The sequence below is a fragment of the Hyperolius riggenbachi genome, chromosome 4, assembly GCF_040937935.1.
Source record: "Hyperolius riggenbachi isolate aHypRig1 chromosome 4, aHypRig1.pri, whole genome shotgun sequence".
Taxonomy (NCBI): Eukaryota; Metazoa; Chordata; class Amphibia; order Anura; family Hyperoliidae; genus Hyperolius; species Hyperolius riggenbachi.
Genome location: NC_090649.1, coordinates 235,153,380 through 235,168,845, shown reverse-complemented (window position 1 = coordinate 235,168,845; position 15,466 = coordinate 235,153,380).

The window sequence follows — 15,466 nt, the reverse complement described above, 5'->3', positions numbered from 1 at the left end:
GCCGTCATTGAGGCCTACAAACAGGGATAGGATTCATATAATTTCCTTTGTGTACATATGGTCAGGCTTCATAGCAAAGTGTGATATTTATTTATTCACCAGTACAATCTATTTTCAGTAGTGAAACATCAATAGCTTAGACACTCAAGTACTAGGCCCAAGCACCACAGTTTGGATTCCATATTCTAAATTAAAACGAGCCTTTAAACTTGTAGCTGTGGCAGGAGAGAAGTTAAACTCACCCTTGTGAGCAGATGCGCTCCATGTTGAATTCCATCTCTCTAATACTTCATTCAAACTCAGAAGGCGGAAGTATTGGAATGATGTAGAATACATCAGCTATAGGTGGCAACAATGGTGAATCAACCCCTCTCCCTCCTACAAGTTTACCTCAGTTTTATTCAGAACGCAGAATCCAAACTGTAGAGCTCATGCTTACCCTTTACAGTCTGACAACCAGAGATAGGAGAAAAATAAGAGGTAGCAACTGGGCCCCTTAACACTTACTAGGCCCCAGGCACCTGCCTAGGATGCCTTGTGGAGGATCCTGCTCCACTATAGCTTCTATCTAAAGCTCTTCTGTACTTCCCATAGCAACCAGACCACAGCTGTCTGTCGGCTATGACAGCAGATTAAAGAGCTCAGAATGAAGACGTACATGAGCAGACTCAGCAAGCTGCTTTCCCTTACCCTTGGCCTCGCAGTCAGCACAGTACTTGTTGTCCTCCTCCCGCAGCATACGGGCCAGGATGGCCTGGTGCTGTTCATTCAGCTTCTGGGCCTTCTCCCTCTCTGATCGGGTGGTCATGTCTGCGGGCAGCTCGGTAACTGTGTGTGAAGCGCAGGAGCGGCGGCTCAGTCAGCTCTCCTATGCTATATACAGGATAGAGAGGAGCGCTAGCCGGGCGGACAGTCAGCTGTGAAACCTCCTCTCACACTCCTGTCTCAGCGTTCTCTCCTTACACACGACACTTCCGGGAACCACACAGTGACGACACTAGCCTTCTGCCACAGCCAATCATGCTGCGCCCGGCCTGCTGCTGTCACTCACTTCGCTGTCAGCCACGCCTCTTCCTGCATAGAGCACGCCCATACTGCCATCAGCTGGAACACAGCAGGGCAGGTGTAGTGGGCGGGCTGTGCTTTTCCCAGGTGTGAGCGGAGGACGTTCCTGTGTGACGTGTCCTGGAGCGGCTGCTGCAGCGCCACTGTAGAATGTCTGTTCTGAATACAGTATGTGCAGCTTCAACATGACAATCACCGAGCTCTTCCGTAGAACTGTGTGGCTTTCACAAGTGACATGTGATGGCTAAAAGATAGATATACCCCCCCAAAGGCATATATTTTTAAAAGGTCCTAGTATGCAGTGATTAGAAACTGCCAAAAATCCCAACTGAACACAGACTTATTAGCATCCAAGGTTCAGTGATGCATGGACGGCTTCTGATTCAATCTTTTCCATCCAATTTTACTATTTCTATGTAATATACGGGAACTGCCATAAAGAAAACCTGTAACTTTAAAAACCTCCCCTGGGGGGCATTCACCCTGGGTGGGGGAAGCCTCCGAATCCTTTTGAGGCTTCCCCTGTCCTCCTCAGTCCCACGGCGGCGGCAAAAATGCACCCGGAACGGCGGTGATGTAAATATTTACCTCCCCAGCGCAGACGCAATATCAGCTTTTTGCCCAGAGATAGGCGAAAATAGCCGATCACGGTCACCTATCTCTGTACAGAGAGCCACAACAGCGCCCCCGCTGGAGCTGAGGAGGTAAATAAATTAGTGCTTGTCAAGGGAGGTTTCCGGGACTCTTCAGGGGAGCCAGCGCTGGACTGCCTGCAGCTACAGGAGTGGGAGAAGCCTCATTGGGACCCTGAAACTTCCCCCTCCCCTCCGGAACTTTTTTTGTTAAAATTTCTCTTTAATTATCTATTCACTATATTCACTTAATTTAACCTTTAACTACATAGATTTGGTAAAATTGGATGAAAAAGATTGGATCATTAGTAGCCACCTTGAAGGTGCCCATACATCAGACAATGATGTATGATTCAACCAAATAAAGACAAATCTCTCTCTGTTAAAATTTGATCAGAGATAGATCTGTCAGCTGCTCATACACTGCGGACTGATTTCTGATCAGTTTCAGCATGAAATCTCGTGAGAATCCGCAGCAATTGCAGCTGTCCCCTAGTGTACATGTGTCCGTTTATACATTACCTGTCCTGTGTCATGGTGCCCGTCAGTTTCCAAATCCACAGCTCTTCCATTAGCCCCAGCGGCAGCGTGTATGGGGCTAATGGAAGAGTGGCGGATTCAGAAGACGGACGTGCATCCTGACTCAGGACAGGTAATGTATAAATGCATACATGTACATTTATTCACTGGGGAAACGGCGCTGGGGGTTTTGTTGCTCGTCTCAATACCATTCGCTATTACCGCCGCGCACCCGATCAAGCAAGTCAGCACTATATCTTGCAGGCAGCATGTCCGACCGATTCATCTGACCAATTTTGGCCCCAAATTGGTTGCATCATCAATTGGGCATGCATTTGGCAGCACAGATTTTCATCTGATTCACTTATAATAATTGAATCGGATTGTCGCTCAGCCACCAAGTCGCCTGATGTATGACCACCTTAATTAATCTGATGCAATCCAATCTCGCAGAAGAGCTACTATAATGCAAATTGCAGAAATCTAGGATCAGGCATGAAAATAAGGTGTAAGGCTTTGTTCACATTATAAATTGCAAGCACTGAGCGATTTATACTGTGATTTTTTTTAAGCTTTTCCCTGCGATGTTTCCAGGCCTAAAGCAGTCCATACACAAATGGACCCGGAAAACGCGAACGCAATCGCTGCACAAAGTGATTTTGTGCTCGTTTTGCGTTTGTCCTATACTTTCCATTGAGGCGGAATCAAAAATGGTACACACACCACTTTGCTAGCTGCACAGCGCACGACCCGCACTGATATGCACCTTCTCATAGACATTCATTGTCCACGCTGGCTGATTTTAAAAACCGCACGCAGGCGAAAAAAAAGCCAAAAACACCTGCAGTGTGAACCAAGCCCTCAATGGGCTCTATTCACAATCATTTTACACATGCAGAAATGCACTTGCGGTAAATTCCCAACTGAAATAAGACCATTTTGACATTCACAAAATTTTACGCATGGTTACTTACCGCATGCAAAAAATTGCGGTAAATGTCCACAAAAGTCGGTAGTTCCCGCAAAAAAAAAAAATATTTCTGACTCACCTACCGATTTTATATCACCTACAAGTATTTGCGTTTTCCATTGACTTAGGCCCTGTGTGCGTTCCTAGCCGTTTTTTCAAGAACGTATATGGACAGATTTTGAGTATAGAAACGGCTACTAATGTTTTCTAATGGCCTTGTTCACATGTATGCGTATGAGACGCCAATCGCCTGGCGACAGGGTGCGCGCCTCATACTCACGCGCGCGCGCTACGTGGTTGCGGCGACAATTGTAGCCCGTGAGTATGGGCCATAAGAGATAATTTTCATGTTATCTTTAAAATAACTTTTCAGCATTTTACAATTAGGGATGCTCACTGCGTTCCGCGGAATTCCGTTTGCCATAGCGCTATAGCAGAAATTCCGCAGACCGATGCATAATTCCGGCGGAATGCAGAATTTTGTAAACCAATCACAAAAGGAAGCTCCTAGAAGAAGTGAAAACAACAGGATTTCTTCATGAAAATAGGAATTTCTGCACCAATCAGAGGCTTACAAAAACCACCCAAACTGATTTCTGCATGACAATCGGAATTATTTCAGCACCAATTACAATATTAACAAAAACCAATCAATCCTATGTTAGCAACCAGCTCCCTAGCTATCTCACCTATCCCAACCATTTTGTATAGGTCTCAAAGCTTACGCGACACCTCCTGCGGCGCAAAAACCACAGCCATGGAACCACCGCCAGGTCCCAAAGCTTACGTGACACCTCCTGCGGCGCCAAAATGACCGCCATGGGACCACCGCTAGGTCCAATGGCTTAAGTGACACCTCCTGCGGCACCAAAATGACCGCCATGGGACCACCGCTAGGTCCCATGGCTTAAGCGACACCTCCTGCGGCGCCAAAACAACCGCCATGGGACCACCGCTAGGTTCAATGGCTTAAGTGACACCTTCTGCTGCGCCAAAATGATCGCCATGGGACCACCGCTAGGTCCCATGGCTTAAGTGACACCTCCTGCGGCGCCAAAACGACCGCCATGGGACCACCGCTAGGTCCCATGGCTTAAGTGACACCTCCTGCGGCGCCAAAACGACCGCCATGGGACCACCGCTAGGTCCCATGGCTTAAGTGACACCTCCTGCGGCGCCAAAACGACCGCCATGGGACCACCGCTAGGTCCCATGGCTTAAGCGACACCTGCAAAGGAAAAAAAAAAAAAAAAGACCGGGGAACAGCTACTAGGTCCCATGGGCTACTATTTAGCATGAACAAGGTTTCATTTGCGATTACTTTTATTTTTCCGCCGGAATGCGGAATTCCGCGGAAATTCGTGAAATTTTGCGGAAATGTAATGGCGACGGAATTTACCGCTGGCGGAATTCCGCAATTCCGGCAGAACGGAATTTGCTCATTTTGAACATCCCTAGTATTTACAATTGAAAAAGTAAGCAAAAGTTGGTGAAAGGGTACTGTTGAATTTATTTTGAATATTGTCTTGCCTGCAGCTGGTTTAAAAGGCATTTTATGACAAGATGAGAAAATATCACTTAGGAGAAAACTCAGGAGAGAAGGTTAATTGCATATGGCCCCATGTGACTTTTCCATTGCAATCCTGTTTGTATAGGGTACGCATCGCACCACTCTGAACCTACACTACCTTTAGGGCTTTTTTCCACTAGCCTGCGATTTGCGATTTGCGATTTGCTTCTGATCGCAAATTGCAAGATACATTAAACTAATGGAAACTGCAGCAGCAATTTCCATTAGTGCGATCCGATTGCGATGCGATTTTGGTCAAAGCGCAATAGTCGTCCTGCCGCGTTTTGTATGCGATTGAGCTGGACTATAATGAGTATAGTAGCTCAATCACAATCGCATGGTGGAAATTGAAACGCGATAGCGATCGGAATCGCGATCGCATTTCATAGTGGAAAAGAGCCCTTACAGTGATTCGTTGCCATGCAATTATATTGTAATGGCACATTCCAGATGCATACAGTGTGGTTTTACATAAAATGCGCTTTAACAGTTGCAGTGAAGCATACTTTCCAGGTACTATATGCTTTATTGTATTTTTTTTGCTCTGCATCTTTTCCCCTCCATTGCATAGTGATCCTATTTTTTCAGGGAACACAACTCAACTCCTCAGTGTTAAAGTAGCCTTAGGTCTCAGTCACAGTGGGACATTGCATTGTGTTCTCTGTATAACAGGAACTCAACGTAATGAAAAAGTTGTACAGTACATTGCGGCTGCATTGCGTCACATACAGTCAATGAAAAGTATGCTTCACTGCACCTGTTACCACACGCGTTTTGCAGTAACACACTGCAAACTGTGCGTTACAATACCGCATTGCACACACTGCATTGTGAACATCACAAAGGTGGTGCATTGCAGTTCGGTAAGCTGCATTACAAAACAGCCGTTGTACTGCACCACTGTGAACCTTAAAGGAAATATCAGGCAGAATGATTAAAAACAGATTTACTTACCTGGGGCTTCATCCTGCCCCTGGAAGCTTGCGTGTCCCTCGCCGCAGCTTCGCTATCAGGAGGTCGCCCCAGGTCCCCTCCATAGCATCTGCTGGCCTGGCGAGGTCGGCAGCTACTGTGCCTGTGTGAGCTTGCTGCTCAGGGTCACTGCTCATAGCAGCGTAAACGTGAACAGTACAACCTTGGGCTTGCGCAGGAGCAGTAGCAGTAGCCACCAACCTCGCCTGGTCAGCAGCTGCTACGGAGGGGACCCCGGGCGACCTGCTAACGTCGGAACTGCAGTGAGACGAACAAGCATCCAGTAAATGTTTTTAATCATTTTGCCTGATATTTCCTTTAAAGAGAATCTGTATTGTTAAAATCGCAGAAAAGTAAACATACCAGTGCGTTAGGGGACATCTCCTATTACCCTCTGTCACAATTTCGCCGCTCCTCGCCGCATTAAAAGTGGTTAAAAACAGTTTTAAAAAGTTTGTTTATAAACAAACAAAATGGCCACCAAAACAGGAAGTAGGTTGATGTACAGTATGTTCACACATAGAAAATACATCCATACACAAGCAGGCTGTATACATCCTTCCTTTTGTATCTCAAGAGATCATTATACACAGGCAGTGTGCATAGAGGGGCCAGGAGGGGGGAGATGCATCACAGAACCACAACACTGAAGAACTTGGCAGCCTTCCAGACACAGGCTGACAAGTCTCACAAAAGAGAGAGATAAGTTGATTTATTACAGAGATGGTGATAGTAGAACGTGCTGCAGTAAGCCAGAACACATTAGAATAGCTTTTGGAACTTGTAGGATGATAAAAAACAGGATGTAATTTTTGTTACGGAGTCTCTTTAAAGCGGATCTCTACATAAAAATGTAAATCTAGTAGTCGTCCGGTAAAAGAAAGTTTATAGTTTCCTGCGCTGCCTTGTCCCACAAAGCTGTCCCGGAGACCCCGAATCACTCAACCTCCGATGCATGGCCCCACCTCCCCTACCTACCCAGAGAAAACCGCCAAGATGTTTACTGCAGTATGCTCCAGTACACATCTTGGCTTTTTTTCTCCAGGGAGAGAGAAGGCGGGGCCACATGCCGGAATCGGGTGATTCAGGGTCTTCGGGACAAAGCAGCGCAGGAAACTATAAACTTTCTTTTACAAAACAGCTGCCAGATTTTAATTTTAGCATGGAGATCTGCTTTAAAGGGGCACTACGGCAAAAAACTGTAAAATGTAATATATGTGCAAACTTATACAAATAAGAAGTAAATTTTTTCCAGAGTAAAATGAGCCATAAATTACTTTTCTCCTATAATGCTGTTACTTACAGTGGGCAGTAGAAATCTTTTTGCTTTTACTTACCTTTCCTTCCCCTCCTTTTTAGGGTGGATTGTTCGGGTGGTCATGTTGACCTGGGGTTGAACTGTATGTTAATGCCTTACTATGATAAAACTCAATAAAACTTAGGACCACTACCGCAAAAAAAGTAGGCAGTTAAAATCTGCCAGAACTGACAGGTTTTAGGCCAGTCCATCTCCTCATGGGGGATTCTCAGGGTTTTCTTTGTTTTCAACAGCATTTCCTGAACAGCATTTGCAAAGCCTAACTGACAAAACAGTGTGCAAGTAAGTAGGGAGGTTGGCTGGTATCTTACTATGTTGGCAGTTAAACTGTTTAGGAAATGCTGTTGAAAACAAAGAAAACCCAGAGAATCCCCCATGAGGAGATGGACTGACCCAAAACCTGTCGGTTCTGGAAGATTTTGACTGCCTACTTTTTTCACGATAGTGGTCCTTTAAAGAGAACCTGAACTGAAAATAAGTCAAAATAACCATACACGTCATACTTACCTCCCGTGTAGTCTACTGCTCAATCTCTTTCTCCTCTCCTGCGTCCCATTTGTCCACTGTGATCAATGGAATTCTCTGTCCTCCATTTTAAAAATGGCCATTACCCCATAACAGCTTCCTGGTCAGCACACTGTTAAATTGTAATATCACCCACTTGAGCCATAGGGAAACATGGGCATTACCTTACAAATTCAGTCGCAACTGACAGCTGCTGGTATATAACTGACAGCAACTGGTATATTTCAGTTCTGACAAAATATTGTCAGAACTGGAAGCCATCACTGTAAGAAAATGGTGAGCTTCTGAGAGGAACTGACAGTGAAGTATGTAATATTCATTTGCAGCTACGTCATGTGTTTATTTTAAATAATTTTACTCGCTTCAGGTTCCCTTTAAGGTTTTCTTCTGGTGTGATGATGGACCACGGTAGTGAGAGATATGTGGAGGTTGCCATATTTATTTCCTTTTAAACAATACCAGTTGCCTGGCAGCCCTGATGATCTATATGGCTGCAGTAGTGTCTGAATCATGCCAGAAACAAGAAAGCAGCTAATCTTGTCAGATCTGACAATAATGTCAAAAACGCCTGATCTGCTGCATGCTTGTTCAGGGTCTATGGATAAATGTATTACAGGCAGAGGATCAGCAGGACAGCCAGGCAACTGGTATTGCCTAAAAGGAAATAAATATGGCAACCTCCATAAACCTCTCACTACAGTTGACCTTTTAAGAATTGCATGAAACAACCAGTGCTGGACTGTATATAGCTACAAAAGGTGTATGTGCATATTTGCTTGCAGCTGTGCAAGATTTTCTTGGTGGATATTTTGGGACCCTTTATTAAGCATTGTTATTGCAGCCTGTAAAATTCATAACAATCTATCAGGTGCACAGAGTGGACAGCAGACAGTGTAGTTATATTCATTTTGGTGCCAATTTTTTTTTGAAGGAGGTCATTTTGAGGAGTACGTGGTTTTTGCACATATGGTGGTGGAGTAGGCTAAACTTGCATGCTGGGGGGTAATTGACAGTACATGGAAGGAGGGTTGACTCATGCTAAGAGAGGATTGCAAAGGCGTGTAATGTGGATAGTGATTTGCAATAAAAGGGACTTTGTCAAAGGTAGGAACCAAAACTAAAGCCTGGCAGTTTATTTTAGTGCAATGACAATAAGCCAACAATCAAGCATCGTACACACCTTCAACTTTGATTAGCCCATCAGTGACCAATGTTACCACTTCCATGTAGTATGAGAGCTTGCCTGCACAATCTGCCCATAGTATTCAAAATCCATTGACTCTCTTGCTACATGGACGTGGTAAAATTGTCCAATCAAAATTTAAGGTGTGTACCCGCCTTAAAGGACAACTGAAGCGAGAGATATATGGAGGCTGCCATGTTTTTTTTTTTTTTTTTTTTACAATACCAGTTGCCTGGCAGTCCTACTGATCTGTTTGGCTGCAAGAGTGTCTGAATCACACCAGAAACAAGCCTGCAGCTAATCTGGTCAGATCTGACAATAATATCAGAAATACTTGATCTGCTGCATGTTTGTTCAGGGTCTATGGCTAAAGGTATTCAGCCCCGTCTACACGGGGAGATGTTGTGGCGATCCCGCGGCTCGATTAGCCGCCAGATCACCTCTTCCGCATCCCCGCTCGCGCGCCGGATTCTATTCCACGCTCGTCCCCGCCGCTTATCTTCCGCTCGATTCCCTGCCATTGTCCCCTCGCGGGGATCGAGCATGGAATCGGCGGTGAGGAGATCCGTCCTGTCGGATCTTATCAATCGAGCCGCATCAGCGGCTCGATTGATAAGGAACATCGCGGCCGCATCTATGCGTGTCGATGCGGCTTTAGGAAGCAGAGGATCAGCAGGATTGCCAAGCAACTGGTATTGCTTAAAGGGAACCTAAACTGAGAAGGATATGGATTTTTCCTTTTAAAATAATACCAGTTGCATGACTTTCGTGCTGAGCCTGTGTCTTTAATACATTTAGCCACGGCCCCGCAACAAGCATGCAGATCAGGTGCTCTGACTTAAGTCAGACTGGATGAGCTGCATGCTCGTTTCAGGTGTGATGTAGTCACTACAGCAGTCAAAGATATTAGCAGGACTGCCAGGCAACTGGTATTGATTAAAAGAAAACATCCATATTCCTCTCAGTTAAGGTTCCCTTTAAAAGGAACCTCAACTGAAAATAATTATAAGAGTTTCACTTACCTGGGGCTTCGACTGAACCAGTCCTCCGTTCCCCGCCGCTCCTTAGTTTTATTTCTGCCGACTAACAAGTCGGCAATCCACTAAGAGAACCTCGGCGAACACGTATGAGGATCGGGGAACGCGTATGAGGATGCACGTGGCCAGGGTCGCGTAGGTGCAGTGGACCGCTGACTACTCAGTCAGCAGGAACGAAACTAAGCCTTGGCGGGGGAACAGAGGATCAGTTTGGCACGCCGCAGGCACAGAATGGCTGCGGGAGGGCTGGTCGAAGCCCCAAGTGAGTGAAACTCCATTTCTTTGTTACAGCTGATACAAATCCTAAAATAAATCTGCAGTTTCTACTTCCTGATTCATGGAAGAAGACAGATTGTTTACAGCCTGTACTTTCATATGGGCGTATCTCCTTATCTGCCATAGGCAGTCATGTGACACGGGGGAAGATCAAATTACAACTAGAGATTAGACACAAATGAGGGGGAATTACACAGGCAAAACTCTTTAAATACATACAGGGTGCATTTCTGTTAGGTTTTCCTCGTGTCCTGTGCAAGAGTTCAGGTCCACTTTAACCCCCCTGGCGGTATGAAAAATTCCGCCAGGGGGCAGCGCAGCAGTTTTTTTTAATTTTTTTAAATCATGAAGCGCGCCGCAACGGATAGCGGCGATCGGGTGCGGGCCGGCGGCGATCAGTGTGCTGGCGCAGCTAGCAAAGTGCTAGCTGCGTCCAGCAAAAAAAAAAAAAAAAAAAAAAAATTATGTAAATCGGCCCAGCAGGGCCTGAGCGGCACCCTCCGGCGGCTTACCCCGTGTCACACACACAGGGTTACCGTTAAGGAGGTTAAGGTTCACTTTAAAAGGAAATAAATATGGCTGCCTCTACATTCCTCTCAATACAATTGTCCTTTAATTGTTGGCTTGTGCAATATTGTCATTGCACTAAAATGCCCTGACAATTCCTGTGCAGATGCTATAAATGTCATTCATACTTTTTTGTTAATTTTGAACCTATGCAGATCATGGTTAACACTGCTATTCTCTGATCTTATAGCCATGTTTTTATTTTGTTTCTGAGAATAGTATAATCCTATACAATAAGATCAATTACATGCCATGTACTTTAATACCATGTTAACGATTTAAGTCCCTAAACTATTTGAGTAGTTTTACGGTTGGTAAAATATAATATAATATGTCATCTTGGGAGTGAGTGGTGGTGCATAGTGTAAATTATTTTATGTAAAAAACACAGAGGGTAAACCTGTAAATTATACCCTCTAAGAAATATTTGAGGACTAGTGGACATAAGCCCGTTTAAAAACGGGCTAGGTCTGTCCCTAATGCGCCGCGCGCATCCACCGTGCACCGGTCGCACGCACGCCCACACGCCTGCCCCTTCTGGCCCAGTCGTCCTCCGGCTCTCGGCAGTGTCTCTGCGTCCCTGCACATGTGCAGTGCACAAAAACACTGACGGACGGACATGGGACATAGCGACACTTGCCTTTTATTAGGTAGGATAAGCTTTCAGAATCATGTGTAACAAATTTTACATGAAAGTGTGTTCTCTTCCACATGAAACTCTGTGACATTCTACTTTCAGTTATGTCTTTGGCACACTGCCACATACTTTATTTGTGAATATGCTTACATTGTGTCTTGATTAGCCAGTGTAAATGTAACAACTATATTGTTACAGGAAGAATAAATGTTCCATTGCAGCTCCCAAGATTACTTGGCTATTTTCAACATCAGCGATGAAGGCAAAGTAAATACTGTGCTTGAATGCTTCGACTGAAAAATACATTCAGATGGTTGAATTAAACAAAATACCTACTGTATATCTTCACCTTCATTCAGTCACTGCAACATTGGTTACCTACATTTTTCTGATTCACAGAAATGATAAGTCATCATGCTACAGGATATAGTGAGTGGACACCCTGCTATTTATTTGAAGTATAAGTGCCAGGAAGCAGTACTATGAACAGACTGTCTATCACAACACAGTCATGTTTTTAGTTTCACAATATGCCAAATATTTATATTGGGAAACAAGCCTGTGCATCTGGCAAGCCAGTTTAGCAACGGTTCTCTTTTACTATGCATTTAGCAAGTGGTTTGGCACAGCCTTTGCGGCTGAATAGTGGCAAACCACTAGGCACCAGCTATTTACTAACACAGACCCAATCTTATTCCTAACCCAGGTGACACAAAGAAGAAAACGTGCACACTTTAATGCAGGGCTGTGGAATCGGTACAAAAATCCACTCAGACTCCTCAGTTTAGGATTACTCCAACTCCTCGACTCAGACTCCTCTAATTTGCATATTACAATCTTGTTGATTGAAAGTATGTAACAAAATTCATCTCTTAACTGCCAACGCTTAGGAATTTTAAAAGACAACTGAAGTGAGAAGGATATGTAGACATACATATGCCATATTTATTCCCTTTAGTCATAGACTAAAACTAGTCCTTGGTAAGAGTACTTGTAAAAAGGTACAGACCGGAACAAAAGACATCTATCAGGCCCTAGGCAATGTAACTGTGGTTACATGCAGAGCTGGGACAAGGTCCTCCAGCACCCAAGGCTGAGACACCAAAGTGCGCCCCTCAATCCCTCCCACCTCAGCTGTCACACACTGATTGCTATTAGACTAAGAGGGCCACAGGGCCCACAACACCTTAATATCTAGTTATCTGGCTTGCAGTCACTGCTATGTATCCCCTTTTCTTATTTATTTCTGCTTCAAACACAATTAGGAATGACAAAATGGGGAAGACGAAAGACTGGCACCAGATGAACCAGAGGCAATGAGTACACCGGATCCTGTACCAGTAGCTAGGACGTGCTCTCAAGAACATACATTAGCATGATAGGAACAAAAAAAAGGGTTCTTTATTTGCCTCTGAAGAAGCTTTCTTAGCGAAACAGCTGTCAGGCACCCCCTCACCCCCACTGTGAACCCCGTTGTCTGTTCCACCGTGGATTAAAGGTACCATTTTTCTGCTTCAACAGTGCCTCCATTTTTCTGTTCCTACAATTAGGAATGACAGCTGAATGAATTGTGCACCCCCTCTTACACTGCACCCTGAGGCTGGAGCCTCTCCAGCCTATGCCTCGGCCCGGCCCTGGTTACATGTAAGAATGATGTGCAGGTACTCCTCCATTACACATTTTTCATGCACAATCTGAACCAGGTTTATGGGCGATAGACAACACCTCTGTGTTCAATGTGCACAACATTCTCAGTGGATTCTCTGCAGCTTTGTGGGGAGTGCATATGTAGAGTATAGTACTACTGTGTAACAAAGTAAACCTGAGACAAATGAAATTAAAGTTTTATACATACCTGGGGCTTCCTGCAGCCCCCTTCATGCTAATCAGTCCCTCGCTGTCCTCCTCCGCCACCTGAATCTTCTGCTATGAGTCCAGGTACTTGAGCCAGTCGGGCGTAGTGCGCATGCACACACTCCGCCGCCAGGAGCATACTACACCTGTGCAGCACTATTGTGCAGGTGCAGAATGTTCCTGGCTGTAGGAGCGGCACGCGGCCAGACTGCGCTGACTGGCTGAATTACCGGGACTCATAGCAGAAGATCCAGGTGTTGGAAGAGGACAGCGAGGGATTGATTAGCCTGAAGAGGGTTGGAAGAAGCCCCAGGTGTGTATAACACTTTTCATCCGTCTCAGGTACCCTTTAATTCGTAGACACCAAACCAAATTTTAACATATCAAATGATTTGATTTCATTTTGATTTATGTTTGCATAAACCAGCATCAGCACAGAATTATTTCCATCTCATTGACCATCTCTATTAGTGAGACGGCTACACATCAGGCTTTGTTCCTACAGCATAGATGTTATTTAGTATATATACACGAGATTCCTGTATACACATCATATATACTGTACAGTCACAATCAGATATGTATATCTGACTTTAAAAATACGGGGACTGCTTTATTGAAGCAGCACAAGTAATTAATTTTTATTGGCTTATTTCATTTTTGTGGACTAAGCACAGCTATTCCTGTATATATAAATTTATGATGACCATTATCTGACAAATAAAACATTTTATCATATTTTCTATTTTAATTACAGTTTAAATTCATTAGGAGTTGGAGTCGGTGCATTTTTTTCCCCAACTCCGACTCCAGGCACCCAAAATTGCTCAGACTCCGACTCCACAGCCCTGCTTTAATGGGTGGTAGGAAATGAGCAAGGCCCAAATAGGAAAGGTCTCACCCATTGTGGAGGCTAGAGTGACCCATACAGGATTGCAGGGACTGGGCTTCAGTTGGTAGGTCCTTGCTGGTGGTCGTGGCTCCAGGGTGATGTTGGTCATTGTGAATTACTGACACACTGTAATGTGTGGACCAGAATTGAGCCCCGGCAGTGTGTGGAGGTTTGGTAAGAACGGCAAGCGGACAGAGCCGAATTACCTACAAGGAGAGGCTGTTGCCGTTTAAGTTTTTATTTTGCGATGCATTTTACAGGGGAACACCCCTGCTACATCAATTTTCACTAAGTGGTTAAGGCACAGTTATATTAGGGTCGTGGCATACTGTATATAAAAATTTCATTAAAAAGTTGGGAAGTGGATTTATTTGTGGGTCAAGACTTTTTTTTTTTATATTTCTAATTTAAAGAACTTCTGAGGTTGAGGTCCCTTGCTGCAGCTGTAGTCTTCTCTGGGGTCCTGCTGGAAGCTTCTAAGGATCATCGGCCTACCCCAGAGTGACACATGCGCCCACTCCACATGAGAACACAACCACATCACCGGGGGATTACCGGGCTGGCACAGCACACTCCCAACGATGTGCACATGCTAGCCTGCCCGCATGGTAGACACCGACCCATCGGTGATCAGCAATCCTTAGAGGTTGCCAGTGGGACCCCAGAGAAGACTGGAGCTGTGGCGAGGGACCTACATAACTTGTAGGGGCTGGAAAAAGCCTGGCTGTCCTGCTGATCGTCTGCCTCTAATACTTTTAGGCTCCATTCACAGTGCATCAATTGCAATGCACAATACAGTAATTCTGCAAGTCAACTCACGGGCCATAACATTTTGTGGGGCTGTTCCAATCTCTGTATTGTAACGGATCGCATTGTTCAAACTCGCTATATGCAGGCTTTGAAACGTGCATTCTGCAGTGAAACCACTGTGAATCCAGCCTTAGCTGTAGACCCTGAACAAGCATGCAAATCAGGAACTCTGACTGAAGTCTGACTACATTAGTTGAATGCTTGTTTCAGGTGTAATAAAATACCCAAGCAGCTTGGGGTGACCTAGAACCACTAGGAAAGTATAGGGGACTAAAAGAGCCCCAAAGCCCTCTTACTAAAAAGCAACACTCAGTGTTATTCGGGTGTGTGATTTAGACACTACTGCAGCCAAAGATCAGCAGGTCTGCCAGGCAACTGGTATTATTTAAAGAGGAAATATAGGTTATCCACTATATGCCTCTCACTTTAAGTTCCCTTTAGGCTGGTTTCACACCAGGACGTTGCGTTTTAGGGGACGTTAAGGTAGTATAACGTGCCCCTAACCCAACGCCTGGTGGTGTTGGAGCAGGACGCTACCATGAGCCGGGTTACAAGCAGCTCTTGGTGCGCCTGCTCTGTTGGAGGCACTGCGGAGACCACGTGAGCGGAGCTCTCCGCATCACGTGGTCCCGCCAGCCA